Raw genomic sequence first — 15273 nt, 5'->3', positions numbered from 1 at the left:
GTGTAAGAGGTACATTGGTTTCGTCCAGAAAGACAGGACCACTGGAAGGAGGGAGGGGGCTTCCCGGTCATAGGCAGGTAAAGAACAAACTTGCATTCTTTTGAGTCTCTGATTAGCCTTCTCAAGGAAGGCAACCAGATCCGCATGTCTCTCAGTGAGCAGAGGATGGCTTCGAATAGGGAGGCAGGTTTGCCCACAGCAGTTCCCAGCTTGATTTTTCCCTTTGTGTAGTGATGTTGGGGTCCCAAGATTTATTTCCCTTTCACACTGCCTTCAGCCCTCAGGTCACCCAGAGGACAAGCTCGGTTCTGGGAGGCTCCCGGCGAGACGGGCTCTTTGAGTCCCAGCTGACCGGGCTGCTTGGGAAGGCACTGAGCACAAGCTCCTGTTTAACCTGCGCCGTGGGCATCACTGCGAGCCCCTGGTAGACCAGGCTGCAGGGATAAGTGACCCTCAAGGCCACAGGCGAGGAGGCCGGCAGGCCAGTGTGGTCCACTTCTGGTGACACCACACCTCGCCGGCACCCTGCTCTGGGTATTAGTAAGCAAGGGTGACCCCTAATGGCACCCTGCTGTGGGTATTAGTAAGCAAGGGTGACCCCTCACTGGCACCCTGCTCTGGGTGTTACTAAGCGAAAGCGACCCCTTGCCATCCCTCCCTTGCCTCCCAGCCCTTCCGTGAGCTGAGAAAGAGACTCTGAAGGCCGCGGGGCATTCGAGCAGCCCCCGTGAGCCATTTTGCTTCCGCATCTCATGTTTCCCTTGCATCTTTTCACAAAATATATGAAGCTGTGAACACAAAACTGTCAACTGAGCTAGCTGTCTCCCTCTAACAAGATCAGTCCCTATTATGCCAGCTGCCAGGAGGGTGCTGAGAGCTGCACTCGTCTGAGATCCTGTCTCCTGCGGTGACGCGGCGACCGTGCAGGGCAGGCCCACGGAGTGTGTTCGAGAGGCCCCTGTGGCCGCTTCCAGGGCACCATCAGAAAGACTCAGGGGCATCCGGCCTGAGCAACATGGCAACACCCCTTCTCTCCGAAAAAGAAATACAAAAATTAGCCGGGCATGGTGGTGCATGCCTATGGTCCCAGCTACTCAGGAGGCTGAAGAGGGAGGATTGCTTGAACCCGGGGACAGAGATTGCAGTGAGCTGGGATCGTGCCACTGCACTCCAGCCTAGGTGAGTGAGAATTTGTCTTTAAAAAAAAAAAAAAAAAGAGAGAGGAAAGAAAATCATAAGGAAGAAAAAATATATTTGCTGAGCTGGCACAGCAGGAGGGGTTTCGTCTTGGTGGATCCTGGATTGGGGGCATGGGGGCAAAGCTTTCAGTTGGACATGTCAGCACTGTCCCCACAAGAGCAAAAACACCAAGGATGGCGACCCCTGGGTAGGGGCGGCCCCTCCAAGGCACGCTGAGCCCTTCCTTATTTCACATGTGCTCACGTCAGCCCTGGGGAGACAAGTTGTTGCCAGTCACACTAGAGTATACACAAGGTGTCCCCCTGTGCCTGGCCCCGGGGAGGAGGAGGCTGGTCCTACCTGGGGCAGGAGGATGGACAGAAAGGAGACCAGAGCCAGCTGTGAGGCTCCGACGGTTCTGGCCAGGCCAGCAGGGGCGAGCAGCAACTGCAAAGTGGCTGGGGTATAATTCTAGCAACAGCTTGATGGGGATCTAAGTTGGGGGAGGCTGGAGAGGTGGCTGTGAGTAACCAACGAACTCTACTAAAGAGGAATTCAATCCAGGGCCTGGCACTGTAACCCAAATATCTCCAGGGGTCCAGATGGCCCAGTCCATGCACAGAATTCCCTTCAAAGGAAGCCAAATCAGAGCTGAGGGACTTGAGGAATTGTAGTTCTTCACTGTCGATTCCCTCGCTAAACCTCCCTGCGGTTTACAGGGAACACCATGAAGAAATCCAACCCAGACATCTTTCCTTCACAGACTCCACACTCAGCTTCTCCCCCTCCCATGCTGCTCCTCCCTGTCCTTCCCAGACCCCACACTCAGCCTCTCCCTCTCACACTGATCCTCCCTAGTCCTTCTCAGACCTCAACCTCAGTTTCTCCCCATCCCACGCTGCTTCTCCTTGTCCTTCCCAGACCCTATGCTCAGCTTCTCCCCATCTCACGCTGCTCCTTCCTAGTCTTTCCCAGACCCCACACTCAGCTTCTCCCTCCCAGCTGCTCTTCCCCAGTCCTTCCTGAACTCCACACTCATCTTCTCCCTCTCACGCTGCTCCCCCCAGTCCTTCCCATACCCCTCACTCAGCTTCTCCCTCTCACACTGCTCCCCCCTAGTCCTTCCCATACCCCTCACTCAGCTTCTCCCTCTCACACTGCTCCCCCCCAGTCCTTCCCATACTCCTCACTCAGCTTCTCCCTCTCATGCTGCTCCTCCCTCGTCCCTCCCAGACTCCACGCTCAGCTTCTCCCTCCCACCTGCTCCGCCCTTGTCCTTCCCAGAACCTATGCTCAGCTTCTCCCCATCCCTCACAGACCCCATGTTCAGCCTCCCCCATCCCAGGCTGCTCCTCCCCTGTCTTTCCCAGACCCCACACTCAGCCTCCCCCTCCCAGGCTGCTCCTCCCTCTCCTACCCAGACCCCACACTCAGCTTCTCCCTCCCACACTGTTCCTCCCCTGCCCTTCCCAGACCCCACACTCAGCCTCTCCCTCCCATGCTGCTCCCCCCATCCTTCCCAGACCACAGGCTCAGCTTCTCCCCTTCTCACGCTGCTCCCCTCGTCCTTCCCAGACCCCACGCTCAGCTTCTCCTTCCCACACTGCTCCTCCCCTGTCCTTCCCAGAACCCACACTCAGCTTCTCCCCATCCCAGGCTGCTCCTCCCCATCCCTCCCAGAACCCACGCTCAGCTTCTCCCACACCCACGCTGCTCCCCGCCATCTTGCTGCTCGCTGCTCCTTTCTCCTTCCTCCTGGGCCTCCACCCACCCATCCTGCCTGCTGGTCACAGTCACTGTGCTAACGCCCTCCCCGACACAGCCCACAGGGCCCACCCCCCAGGCTCCCTCTAACTGCTTTCCATGAGAGGGCTGTGCGTAGGCAGCTCTGGTGACACATACTGGCATGTCACCCTGGGCGCGTCGTGGAGAGCCACTGGGGAAACCCTGCACTAGAGCAAGGAAACAGCAAGAAGAAGGGCAGCCTGAGCCAGAGCTGGGGGGGAGTGGGAAGGCTGGGGGGTACAGGGAGGCAGCAGGGCGGGAGTGGCGGAGCCCTGCGGCAGAGGGGGAAGCTGCTCCCGCCCACATCTGCTCCCACGGGAAGATGCCAGAAGACCCTTCCCCCAACTTTGCCTTTAGTTTCTGGTTTCCAAGGAAATCTGAGAGCCTGGACACGCTTTAATGAGCCCTAGAGGTGACACCTCCTGGTGGGTCCCACTTGAAAGGCTGTCGACTCTGCTCTAGGCCCTCCCTTTGAGCCATCCTGGAGCACCTGCCTGGGACATACATCCCCAAGGAGACACCATCCCATCAGCACTAAGCATGCTGCAGTCACCTGCTCTTTCATTCTGGAAGGGGGCTCAGCCCATCCTCACTGGGGCAGAAAGCAGAATCAGACCACCTGTGTACAAGGGGCGGTGATATTCAGAAAGAAATCAGCACTGAGCTTATGAAAACACCAGCGGCACAAGCAGAAGAGCAAGGGAACAAGGGCTCAGAGAAAAATCCTTCCTCACAAATAGATGTGCTTCACGTAACAGAAAAATATATATATATTTTTTAAAGATTTACTGTGCTGTCAATAAGGCACAAGGACTGCAGCTTCTAAAAATCAAAATCAAGCTCACAGGCGCCAGGACACTCTGATCAACAGGAAGAAGATTCTAAAAGGCAATGTCAATGGAGTGATTGCCCGCCACGTGCCAGAAAACGGGGTGCCCCTCACACATATGGACTCAGCACTTCCCGGCAGAGTGCCCTGGCATGCAGGAGTAGCCTGGTATGTGGGTGAGTCACAGGTAAGTCTAGACGGGGTGCCTGGTCCTGTATCCTCCAGGTGTTGCATGGAAATTGTCATTATCTGTGTCTGCCCCCATGAGCACAAAGCTGAGAACTGCTGTGTGCACTTCATCCACATTCTAAGCTCCAGAGTTCACTACAAGTATCCTCATTTTAAAGACAGTAGACCCACATGAAGTAATTCTCCCGAAGTCACGCAGTTCAACATGAAGGAGCCAAGATTTGAATCCAGGCAGTTTAGCTCCAGACCCTGTACTTCCAACCACTAAACTACAAAATCGCTAACATTTAGTAAATGCTTTCTATGTGCCAAGCACAACAGCCGCATTATCTCATTTAATTCTCCCAGCGACTCTCTAAGATAGGAATTTGTGTTTCTATGTTAAAGATGGTACAATGAGATGAACTGAGGCTGGGTTACACAGCTGGGATATGATGGAGTTCTAACAAAATGGTTCAGGGCTTTGAAACTAAAATCAAGGGAAAAGTGAATCTGAGACCACCTGATCCACCAAGGAGAACCAAACAATTAGATCACCCTTGAAAACAATAACAAGAAATTAAGACAGTGTGGCATTGGTATAAGGATAGGCAAATTGACAGGTAGAACCTAAGAGAGAGTCCAGAAGCCACCGCCATCTGTTCAGTCACCTGATCTATAACAAAGACAAGGCTGAGATGTGGGGCTGGGGGTGCTGGTGGGGGGTGGTCTTTTCCATTGCTGAGTCGACTGGATATCCAAATGGAAAAATGAAAGCAGCCTTACCCCTGCCTCACACCACATACAAAAATAAATTTCAGATGGCCTGGAGATCTAAATGCAAAAGGGAATACAATAATGCTTTTAGAGGAAAACACAAAAAAAACTTCATGACCTCAGCTTAAGCAAAGATTTCTTAAACAAAACACAAATCATTAACCCTGCATTTGTGGGAGGCCGAGGTGGGCAGATCACTTGAGCCCAGGAGTTTGAGATCAGCCAGGGCAACATGCCAAAACCCTGTCTCCACAAAAATTGCAACAATTATCCAGTTGTCATGGTGCACACCTGTAGTTCCAGATACTCAGGAGCCTGAGGCATGAGGATTGCTGAAACCTGGGAGGTCAAGGTTGCAGTGAGCCAAGATCGTAACACTTTACTCCAGCCTGGGTAACAGAGCGAGACCCTGTCTCAACAAACGAGACAAAACAACAACAAAAAACTTCATATCATCAAAAGACACTGTTATGAGAACTGCAATTCATATATCTGAAAATGGACTCTTAACCAAAACATATGAAGAACTCATGTAAACCAACAAAAATAAGATTGATATCCCATAGAAAAGGGGAAAAATACTTGCACAGATGCTTCACAAAAGGAGCAATTCAAATGGCCAAGAAATATACAAAAAAGTGTTTGACACCATTAATCATCATGAAAATGCAAATTGAAACTACACTGTAATCCACTTACACACCCACCAGCATGACTAAAATAAAGAGACAGAAAATAATAGGTGTCGGCAAGGATATGGAACAACTAGAACTCTCTGGCAGCTGCTGGTGAGAGAGTCAATGGGGCAGTCAACTGAGGCAGAAATTTCACCCAGCCCCAATATGACCTCATCTTAACTGATAATATCTGCAACAACTCTATTTACTAATAACCTTGCATTCTGGAATTACTGGGGGTTAAGGCTTCAATATATCTTTTTTATTAATTTGTTTATTTACTTGAGACAGAGTCTTGCTCTGTCACCCAGGCTGGAATGCAATGGTGCAATCACAGCTCACTTCAGCCTTGGACTCCTGGGCTCAAGAGATCTTCCCATCTCAGCCTCCTGAGCAGCTGGGACTACGGGTGCATGTCACCATGCCTGGTTAATTTATTTTATTTTTTTAGATTTGGGGGTCTTACTATGTTGCCCAGGCTGTTCTCAAACTCCTGCTGGGATTACAGGTGTGAGCCACTGTGCCCAGCCTCCTGCAACATATCTTTTGGGGGGACACTATTCCACTCATAATAGTGTGTGTGTCTATAACACGCCTTATACTCCAATAAAAGTGTGTTTGAGTTCACAATAAAAATAGCTGATGTGCTTTAAACATTGGCAATGACCTGGCCTCTGCTCCATGCACTATACATGCATTGCCTCCCCCTCATTCAAAGTGCTCTGGATCCTTGGAAAGGAGGCCTAGACGTGGGTGCAGTGGAGAGAAAGGGAGAGGGGCCTGCAGTCCATCCAAGGCAGGCTGTCCTCATGTCCTGGGCATTTGCCTCGGGAGAATGTAATATCTGTGACCCACCCCCCGCCCCCAGGCTCCTGCCCAGGAGAAGGTCAAAGGCTGGTTGGGTCTTAGGGCATGACCCAAACAGAAGGCTCACTCAGCTGCACTGAGGCAGGAAAATAGGGTCTGGAGGAAGGGAACCTGAGGCCAATTCACGTTGACTTCCTAGAGCTAAATCAAAAGGAAAACCTCAACTTTCCACATTTAAGTAACAAAAGGACCAGGGGCTATTCCCTTTGCAAACCCTCCCTCCTTTTCTGCTTGGCAGACTGAAAATTGAAACTATCTCTGATTGGTAACTTTCTGCAACTAGTCAGATATTTGAATAGGAGTGTAACTTTGTAACTTCACTTTAGCCTCTGATTGGTTGCTTTCACAACCAATCAGACGCTTGCATAGGGTGTAACCTTTGTGACGTCACTTCAGCCTCTGATTGGTGGCTTCTCAATCAGACTGATTGCAAGCCATTACCTCATTTACATAGGGTGTACACCAAGTAACCAATGGGAAATTTCTAGAGGGTATTTAAACGCCAGAAACGGGGCTCTTGAGCCCCTATGTGCAGCCGGCTCCCACCTTGTAGAGTGTACTTTCATTTTCAATAAATCTCTGCTTCTTTCCTTGCTTGGTTTGTGCATTTTGTCCAAGTCTTTGTTCAAAATGCCAAGAAACTGAACACCTTCCACCAATAACAATGCCTGGGGCTCAGATGCCTGTGACCTGCTCCTCTCCGTTTCTTCTTCCCTGAGGAGCATCTTACTCAGCTCCTGTTAGGAACCAAATGTTTGGGTCCCCCCAAAATGTATACATTGAACTCCTGTCCCTTAGTGTGGCTCTAGTTGGAGCTGGTGCCTCTAAGGAAGTAATTATGGTTCAAAGAGATTATGAGGGTGCAGTGCAATCCAACAGGATGAGTGTACTTAGAAGAAGAGACACCAGGGAGCTCTCTCTCCCCCCACTCCCGCACACTCAGAGGACAGGCCTTGTGAGGACACAGTAAGAAAGGGGCCGCCCGCAGCCCAGGGAAGAGCCCTCCCCAGATGCTAGCCCTACTGGCCTCTGGATCCTGCACTGCTGGTCTCAGTCCTTCTGGCCCCAAGATCTGGCCCCCCCACTCCTGGTCTCTTGAACTGTGAGGGATAAATGTCTGCTGTTGGAGCTGCCCAGTCTGTGGCATTTCCTTATGGCAAAGAGAGCCAACTAAGACAACTCCTGACATTCATTAAGGAAAATGGAAGAGCTGGTAACTCTGCTGTTTTATCCTTCACAGAGGCAGGAATCTGAATTTCTTGAGGATTTAAAACTGTCTGTTGCTGGAGGCTGGGTAATGCTGTCCAGGACAAGATCATTTTCTGTGGAGGCCCTTTCATTTCATCACACTCTCAAGGCTGAAACTTGACTTCTGCCTCAGAGTTCAAGGCAAGACCAATACTCTCCTCTGTGAACAAGAAACACAACAGCTGCTGTAAAATCTTCAGTGTAAATGGCAGACTTGCAGCTGCAGAAAAGCAAAGTGGTGGTACAATAGAAACATTTGAGAAACACTTCCAAATCGCAAGCAAAATTAAAATATAGAAGTGAAAAGTCAAGAACAGAGGCAGGTTGGATGTGAAGGTCTTACAGAGCCAAACCACACATAGCAGATGCTCCTGAGGAGAAAATGAAGAAGGGAGCAGAAGTAGCAGCCAAAAATATAATAGAAGAAAACTTTCCAGGTGGAGAAATTGAAAATGCTGAGCAAAAAAATAATGCAGAGAGAGCAATAATGCCAGAGGGTGTTGTACTACACTGAAGTTTGCACTTCAGGAAAAACAGGGCATCAGAAAATCTCCCAAGAGGAAAAAAGTAAACAGATTATCTTCAAATAAGCTAAAATGAGGTTGTCTTCAAATGTGCCCACTGAAATAAAAGATGCCCCCAGACCATGTGATATGGTTCGGCTGTGTCCCCACCCAAATCTCGTCTTGAATTGTAGCTCCCATAATCCCCAAGTATTGTGGGAGGGACCTGGTAGGAGGTAATTAAATCATGGAGGTGGTTACCCTCATGCTGTTCTCATGATAGAGAGTGAGTTCTCACGAGATCTGGTGGTTTTATAATGGGCTTTTCCCTCTTTGCTCAGCACTTCTCCTTCCTGCCATCACGTGAAGAAGGACATGTTTTCTTCCCCTTCCACCATGATTGTAAGTTTCCCGAGGCCTCCCCAGCCATGAAGAACTGTGAGTCAATTAAACCTCTTTCCTTTATAAATTACCCAGTCTCAGGCAGTTCTTTACAGCAGCGTGAGAACAGACTAATACACCATGGGATAACTGATACTGGCATATCTTTGTGGGAAACCCCAGGACCTGAGAACAACTTTCTGGCCATTTCTAAAAGCTCCAGATGGCTGCACCTGTCGCCTCTTCTGTAAAAGCTGCTTGAACGGAATCCTTCAAAATACCAAACAGGACAGCAGGGACATCACCATAGAAAGAATTGGGCTGGAATGATAGGCCAGGTAAAAATAAGAGAATCAAAGCATTCACAACTCTTGTGAGAAAGGCTGCTGCTGACACAAATTTAAAATACGGTTAATGCCGACAAAGTGGAACACATTGGAAAACTTTAAGGGGTTTAAAATTTCAGGTAAGAAGTATGAGGTTTGTAAATTCAGAGGAAATTAATGCACTTAAGAAGGGGATGAAGATAACAAGGAGGAGCAGCATTAAGTTCTCCGTTTTCCATAAAAGGGAGTCAAAAGTCACTGTTTAATCTTTGATTGTGGCCGGGCGCAGTGGCTCACGCTTGTAATCCCAGCACTTTGGGAGGCCGAGGTGGGCAGATCACGAGGTCAGGAGATCGAGACCATGGTGAAACCCTGTCTCTACTAAAAATACAAAAAATTAGCCGGGCATGGTGGTGGGCGCCTGTAGTCCCAGCTACTCAGAGAGACTGAGGCAGGAGAATGGCGTGAACCCGGGAGGCAGAGCTTGCAGTGAGCCGAGATTGCGCCACTGCACTCCAGCCTGGGCAACAGAGCGAGACTCTGTCTCAAAAAAAAAAAAAAATCTTTGATTGTTAGACAAATATAAGTTTAAGACTGTTTCAAAAACATGATGTCTGCCTTCTAAATCATTGCAGATTTTTTAAAAGAAGAAATATGTGGACAGAAAAAATGTGACTGAAACACCAGAGGTTTGATGTTGGTCTTGTTGCTCACTGCACAGAAAGCCAGTCACTGAGACAATGAATACTGCAGGGAAGAAAGAAGGCTTCATGAAGGTGCGCAGCTGAGGAGGTAGGAGCTCAGTCTGAAATCCATCTCAACTGGCTAAATTTAGGGGTTTATAGAGCAAGGAAGAAAAGAAACCACATGTAGAAAGACAAGAATTGGGGGGCGCGAAGAAGAGGAGGTGGTCAACAGGAAGAAGGTGGTCCCTTAGACTGTCATGATGGGTGCAGGTCAGCCGTCTCATTGTCCAGATGCAGTGACCTGGTGAGTTTCAGCTCCTTGATACTATCTGGGGGGCCTGATGGTTAGTTTCCTGAGAAAGGAATTTAGATCAGACAAATGTAACTTTCTCAAGTTTTAAGACTGAAAGGGTCATTTTCTAGGTTTACTCAAGAGAAACCACAAGCATCAGTTGTTTATGGTTGCTGATGGGATGCTTTCCATCAGTTGCTTATGGGCTGCTTTCCAAGACACAAAATAGAGCAAAACCCAGCAAGGAAAGATGCAGGGAAGAAGAGAGGGAGGGAGGGGAAGAGAGGGAGGGGAGGGAAGAAGGGAGGGAAGGAAGGCAGAGAAAGGGATGGGAGGGAGGGGAGAGGGAGGGAGGGAAGAAGGGAGAGAGGGAAGGGAGGGATGAAGAAAGAGAGGGATGGGAAAGAGGGGAAGGGAGGGAGAGGAGGAAAGAAGGAAGGGAGGGATGGGAGGGAGGGGAAGGAAGGGAGGGATGGGAGAGAAGGAGGGAGGGAGGTGAGGGGAAGGAAGGGACAAGAAGGAAGAAGAAAGGGAGGAGAAGGGGAGGATGGGAGGGAGGGTAGGGGATGGGAGGGATGGAAGGGAAAAAGGGAGGGAGGGAGAGGATGGATGAAGAAAGAGAGGGATGGGAAAGAGGGAAAGGGAGGGAGGGAAGGGAAGAAGGAAGAGAGGAGGGGAGGGAAAGGGAAGGAGGGGAGGGGAAGGGAGTGATGGGAGGGAAGAAAGGAGGGAGGGGAAGGAAGAAGGAAGGGAGGGATGGGAGGGGGGAAGGAAAGGAGGGAAGGGAGGGAAGAAGGAAGGGAGGGGAAGAAAGGGAGGGGCGAGAAGGAAGAAGGAAGGGACTATAAGGAAGAAGGGAGGGAGGAGGGAGGAGAAGGGAAGGAGGGGAGGGGAAGGGAGGGATGGGAGGGGAAAGGAATGAAGGGAGGGGAGGGGATGGAAGGACAGGAGGGAAGAAGGGAGGGAGGGGACGGAAGGAGGAAGAGAGGTATGGGAGGGAGGGGAAGGAAGAGAGGGAGGGGAGGGGAAGTGAGAGACAGGAGAGAAGAAGGAAGGAAGGGATGGGATGAGAGGGAAGAAGGGAGGGAGGGGAGGGGAAGGGAGGGAAGGGAGGGAGGGGAAGGGAAGGAGGGGAGGGGAAGAGAGGGATAGGAGGGAAGAAGGGAGGGGAAGAAAGGGAAGGGAGGGAAGAAGGAAGGGAGGCTGGGAGGAGAAGGGAGGGACAAGAGGGAAGAAGGGAGGGAAGGAGGGGGGAAGGGGGGAAGGGAAGGACGAGAGGTCAATATGACACACTCATTCCAAATACCAGGTAGAATTATTTAAATGTAAAGGATTTCTGGTTACAAAAAAAAGACCAGTCTAATTTCTTACCACTTATAAGAGACTTCATAAAGCAAAATAACACAGAAAGGTTTAAACTGAAAAGATGAGAAAAAGCACAGACTGCAGTAAAAGTCAAGAAAGCTGGGGCTGGCACATTAATATTGCAAAATTGAATTTACAACAGGAAGCATTCACTGTTACATCAGGGATTATTTTATAATCTTCACATATGCAAATAAAGATGGAGTGCTAGCGGTAAGCAGCATCTGTGAACTCACCAAGACAGCAGCAAAACACCCCAGAAAAAAGGGAAATCTTTATAAATACGGGGGAAGGGATTAGGTCCGCTCTGAAGGCCATAATAAATGAGTCCAGCCAGGGGTGGGAAGACAAGATGAGCAGGGCTCTGGCGTTGCAGGAGCGCCTCGCACAGGGATGCCTACTGCAACCATTTAGATGCAAAATAAATCTAAGTAAATATTTAAAATGCAAAATTTACACCATTCTTGCTTTCTTATAACGCAATGAAGCTACAAATCATGAAAGTTTAAACAAAGAAGCCAACGGCTTAGAAATATAAAAGTAATGGGGCAAAGAGGACATACAATGATGTATCGTTTGTAATCAAATAAATATAAGCATACTATGTAGCAAACAAGAGACAGACCCAAACTGTCATTGGGCATCAATCTGTAGCTTCAACCGCGAATGCCATTTCTTAAAGTAAGACAAAAGAAACATGTGGGGCGCAAACCCCAGGAGTTTAGGAAAACACTTCTGGTTTAAAGAGGCATGTCAAGTGGCCCTCACACAGACTCCGCCGACCCACCACCAGAATCCCTGCAATCCACAGAGACCACAGCTCACACCACCGCCCCTCCTGCAGGTGGACAGGCAAGCTAGGCTGGGGAAATGGGGTGAAAGTCACCACTCAGCGGCCCCTTAGGCCCCCTGCCTCTACGGGGACCCCGTGCCTGAGGCCCACCCACCTTGGGGCTTGGGGTCCTGGAGGGCCATCACATTAACGCCCCCACCACCTCTCCCCATCTCCAGCGTTCACGGTGACCCGGGAACTTTGTGCTCAGCCGTCTGGGGCAATCGTCTGCCTCCAATCCATCTGTCAAAGCTCTGAATCCCAGGACTTCAGAATGTGACTGTGTTTGGAGACAGGGCCTCGAAAAGGGAGATTAATAAAAAGTGAGCTCACATGGGTGACCCTAATCCAGTCTGACAAGTGTTCTTATAGGAAGAGGAGATGAAGACACAGATACGCACAGAGGGGCAGCCCTGTGAGGACATGCGGAGAAGACGGTGTGTGCGAGCCAGGGAGACAGAAACCAACCCTGACAACCCCTGATCTCAGACTTCCAGCCTCCAGAGCTGGGGGAAAGTACTTTTCTGCTGTTGAAGCCGCCAGTCTGTGGTGCTGGGTTACGCGGCAGTACCCACGCGCCAGCCGAGATAGCAATAGCGAGACACTCCGGATAGGCGAAGGGCGTGCCGGCTTCCCACAGCTCCCCTGAAAACACTGCCTAAAGATGAGCCCAGTCCACGAAGCCTGCATGAAATGACGCATTCAACAGCAGGAAAGACCTGGGTGGCATAAAAAGAAAAAGAGTCAGGGAGGCTCAACCCGGAGAAACACTGAGCTCGGTGCAGAGGCTTCCTGCGCGTGTGGTTACACCATAGCCACGAAGACGGGGGAGCAAACACAGCCTTGAAAGAAATACTCCAGTGCACAAATGGACAGCGCTGATCAAATCATCCAAAAACACACATCGCAGAGATCCTTCAGGCATCACCCCTCCCCGGGGCCCAATCCGCTCTCCATCCTCTCCCTAGTGGGACCTTGGGTGCCTCCAGGGACAGAGCTCTCCAGTGCTGTGCAGGAGGCAGACCTGACCAAGGGGAGGCAAAGGTGAGCACCCCTTCTGCTCCCTCCCGCCCCGGCTCACTGCACGGGAACCTGGCCACCCTTGCCCTTGGCAGAGCAGGCAGGGCTGAGGCACAGCCTCCTGGGGACAAGCCCTCAGGTCCCCACCCAGGCAGGAAGAGCTAGGCCAGTGCAACTCCACACTCTCAGCCCCAGCTGTCCCCACCCCTGAGCAGAGACGCTCCAGCCAGCCCCACTGCAAAAGACCATGCAATGAGGAATGGAGGGGAGCGTGCCTGCGTGGCCCCCACGGCTGAGACGGAGCACCGCAGGCGGCCGCCATGGCAGGAATCAGGGCTCACAGAGCTGCAGGCTGGGAGGGGCAAGATCACAGCGTCTTCAGAGGGGCTGCTCTCTGCTCCCAAGATGGCACCAGAGACCCCATCCCCACTTGGTGGAAGGGCTGAAAGGGGAGCCTGCTCCCTCAAGCCGTTTCATAAGGGCGTGGATGCCATCCGTGAGGGCCCCACCTCCAAGCCCCGTACCCACAGGGGCTGAGCTGCAGCCGTGATGTTTGGGGGCCACGTACGTCGGAGCCGCAGCACACTGGAGCGCAGTGCAGCACATCACAGCAGCATTGCAGAGAAACTGACTCTAGGAGACGATTTGCCCATGTCCTCTGCAGTCCCATTTTCCAGCCTGGATGCTCTGTGTAGACGGCTGTCCATGCCCAGCCTCTCCCAGAGCCTCCCTGCCCTCACTCTACCATCCTCAGCACCCCCATGGCACTCAGCGCTCATTCAGCCATTAGGCATCTCCTGTTTACGGGAATTCCCTGGTCCATACCAGCTGGAGCCTCAGGTGTGACCCAGAGGAGGTCATGTGTGGAAGGCAGAAAGCAGGAAATGGCTTCACACACCTGCTGACCCACCAGACACATACTGCACACCAGCTCTGGGCGGTCCTTAGGAGTCAGCATCAACTAACAGACGGCAACCCCCCGCCTTCATGGAACAGCACTCTCATGGGGACATAGAAACAATACGTGTAACAAGTCTATCTGATTGTTAGCAGGTGCCAAGTGCCATGGAAGACCCAGTGCCCATGCCACATCCCAGCAAAGTGCCAGACCTGCAGGAGGTCGGAGGGGCACCTGGGAGGCTTCCTGGAGGATGCGACGCTTGAGCTGAGTCTTGAAGGTCAAGTAGAGCCAGGAATGAGGCCTGTGTGACTGTGACTTGGTGGGCAGCATGGAGCTCCTGGGGAGGGTGAGATTAGAGTGAGGACTGGAAGCAGATGGGGGTGCAGGCCACGCATCTCAGCAACCCTTATTCCAGGCAGAAGGAAAAGCGAGTGCCAGTCACATGAGGCAACAGGAAAACTGGGTGGAGCACAGTTCCAGGAGAGCAGCCAACACCCCAATTCCTCCACCACCAGGCTGTGACTTCGAAAGGGGGTGGCTGCCCCTGCACCCCAATTCCTTCACCGTGCCCCACCTGCCACCTCTGCAGGCCTCCAGGCTGTGGCTGTGAAAGGGAGTGGCCGCCCTGGGGCTGCAGATCTGCACCCCATGGTGTCTCTGCAACCCGAGGCGCTGACGAGGTGGGCGCCAACAACCCCAGGTGTTGACTTGCTCCTCGTCTTGGTTTCCAGCGTCTTGCTGTGGCCCCCCCGGGGCTCCTTAGATTGACGTGTGGGTGTCACGGTGCCGCCCAACTCTGTAGATGATGTGCGTCTTTGGTTCCACCACATCCTCAGCCAGTGCCACCTCAGCAGCTGCTGCTCTGATCTCTCTGTCTCCTTTTCTTTTCTCTTTTCTTTTTTTTTTTTTTTTTTTGAAACAGTCATGCTCTTGTCACCCAGGCTGGAGCACAGTGGCACGATCTCGGCTCACTGCAACCTTCGCCTTCTCAGCTGAAGTGATTCTCCTGCCTCAGCCTCCCGAGTAGCTGGGACTACAGGTGCCCGCCACCACACCTGGCTAATTTTTGTATTTTAGTAGAGATAGGGTTTCACCATGTTGGCCAGGCTGGTCTCCAACTCCTGACCTCAAGTGATCCGCCCACCTCGGCCTCCCAAAGTGCTGTGATTACAGGTGTGAGCCACCGCGCCCGGTCCTCTCTCTCCTTTTCTTTAGAGTCCAACTACGTGCAGATGAGGCCATTTCACCACCTCCACGACCTCTCCTGTCTGTGCTTCCCGTCCTTTGGCTGCCTGAGTTTTGCGGCCTGGCTATGTAGCCGCCGCCCCAGCCCCCTACCTGGTGGTGCCTGCCGTGCTGCTATCCTCAACTAGCTCTGCTCGTTCTCACCAAGAGGCAGAGATCCAGTCTCATTTCACACCGAGGCCCTGACGCCTA

Source organism: Symphalangus syndactylus, chromosome 16 (genome assembly GCF_028878055.3).
Source record: "Symphalangus syndactylus isolate Jambi chromosome 16, NHGRI_mSymSyn1-v2.1_pri, whole genome shotgun sequence".
Taxonomy (NCBI): domain Eukaryota; kingdom Metazoa; phylum Chordata; class Mammalia; order Primates; family Hylobatidae; genus Symphalangus; species Symphalangus syndactylus.
This window is presented reverse-complemented; position numbering follows the sequence as displayed.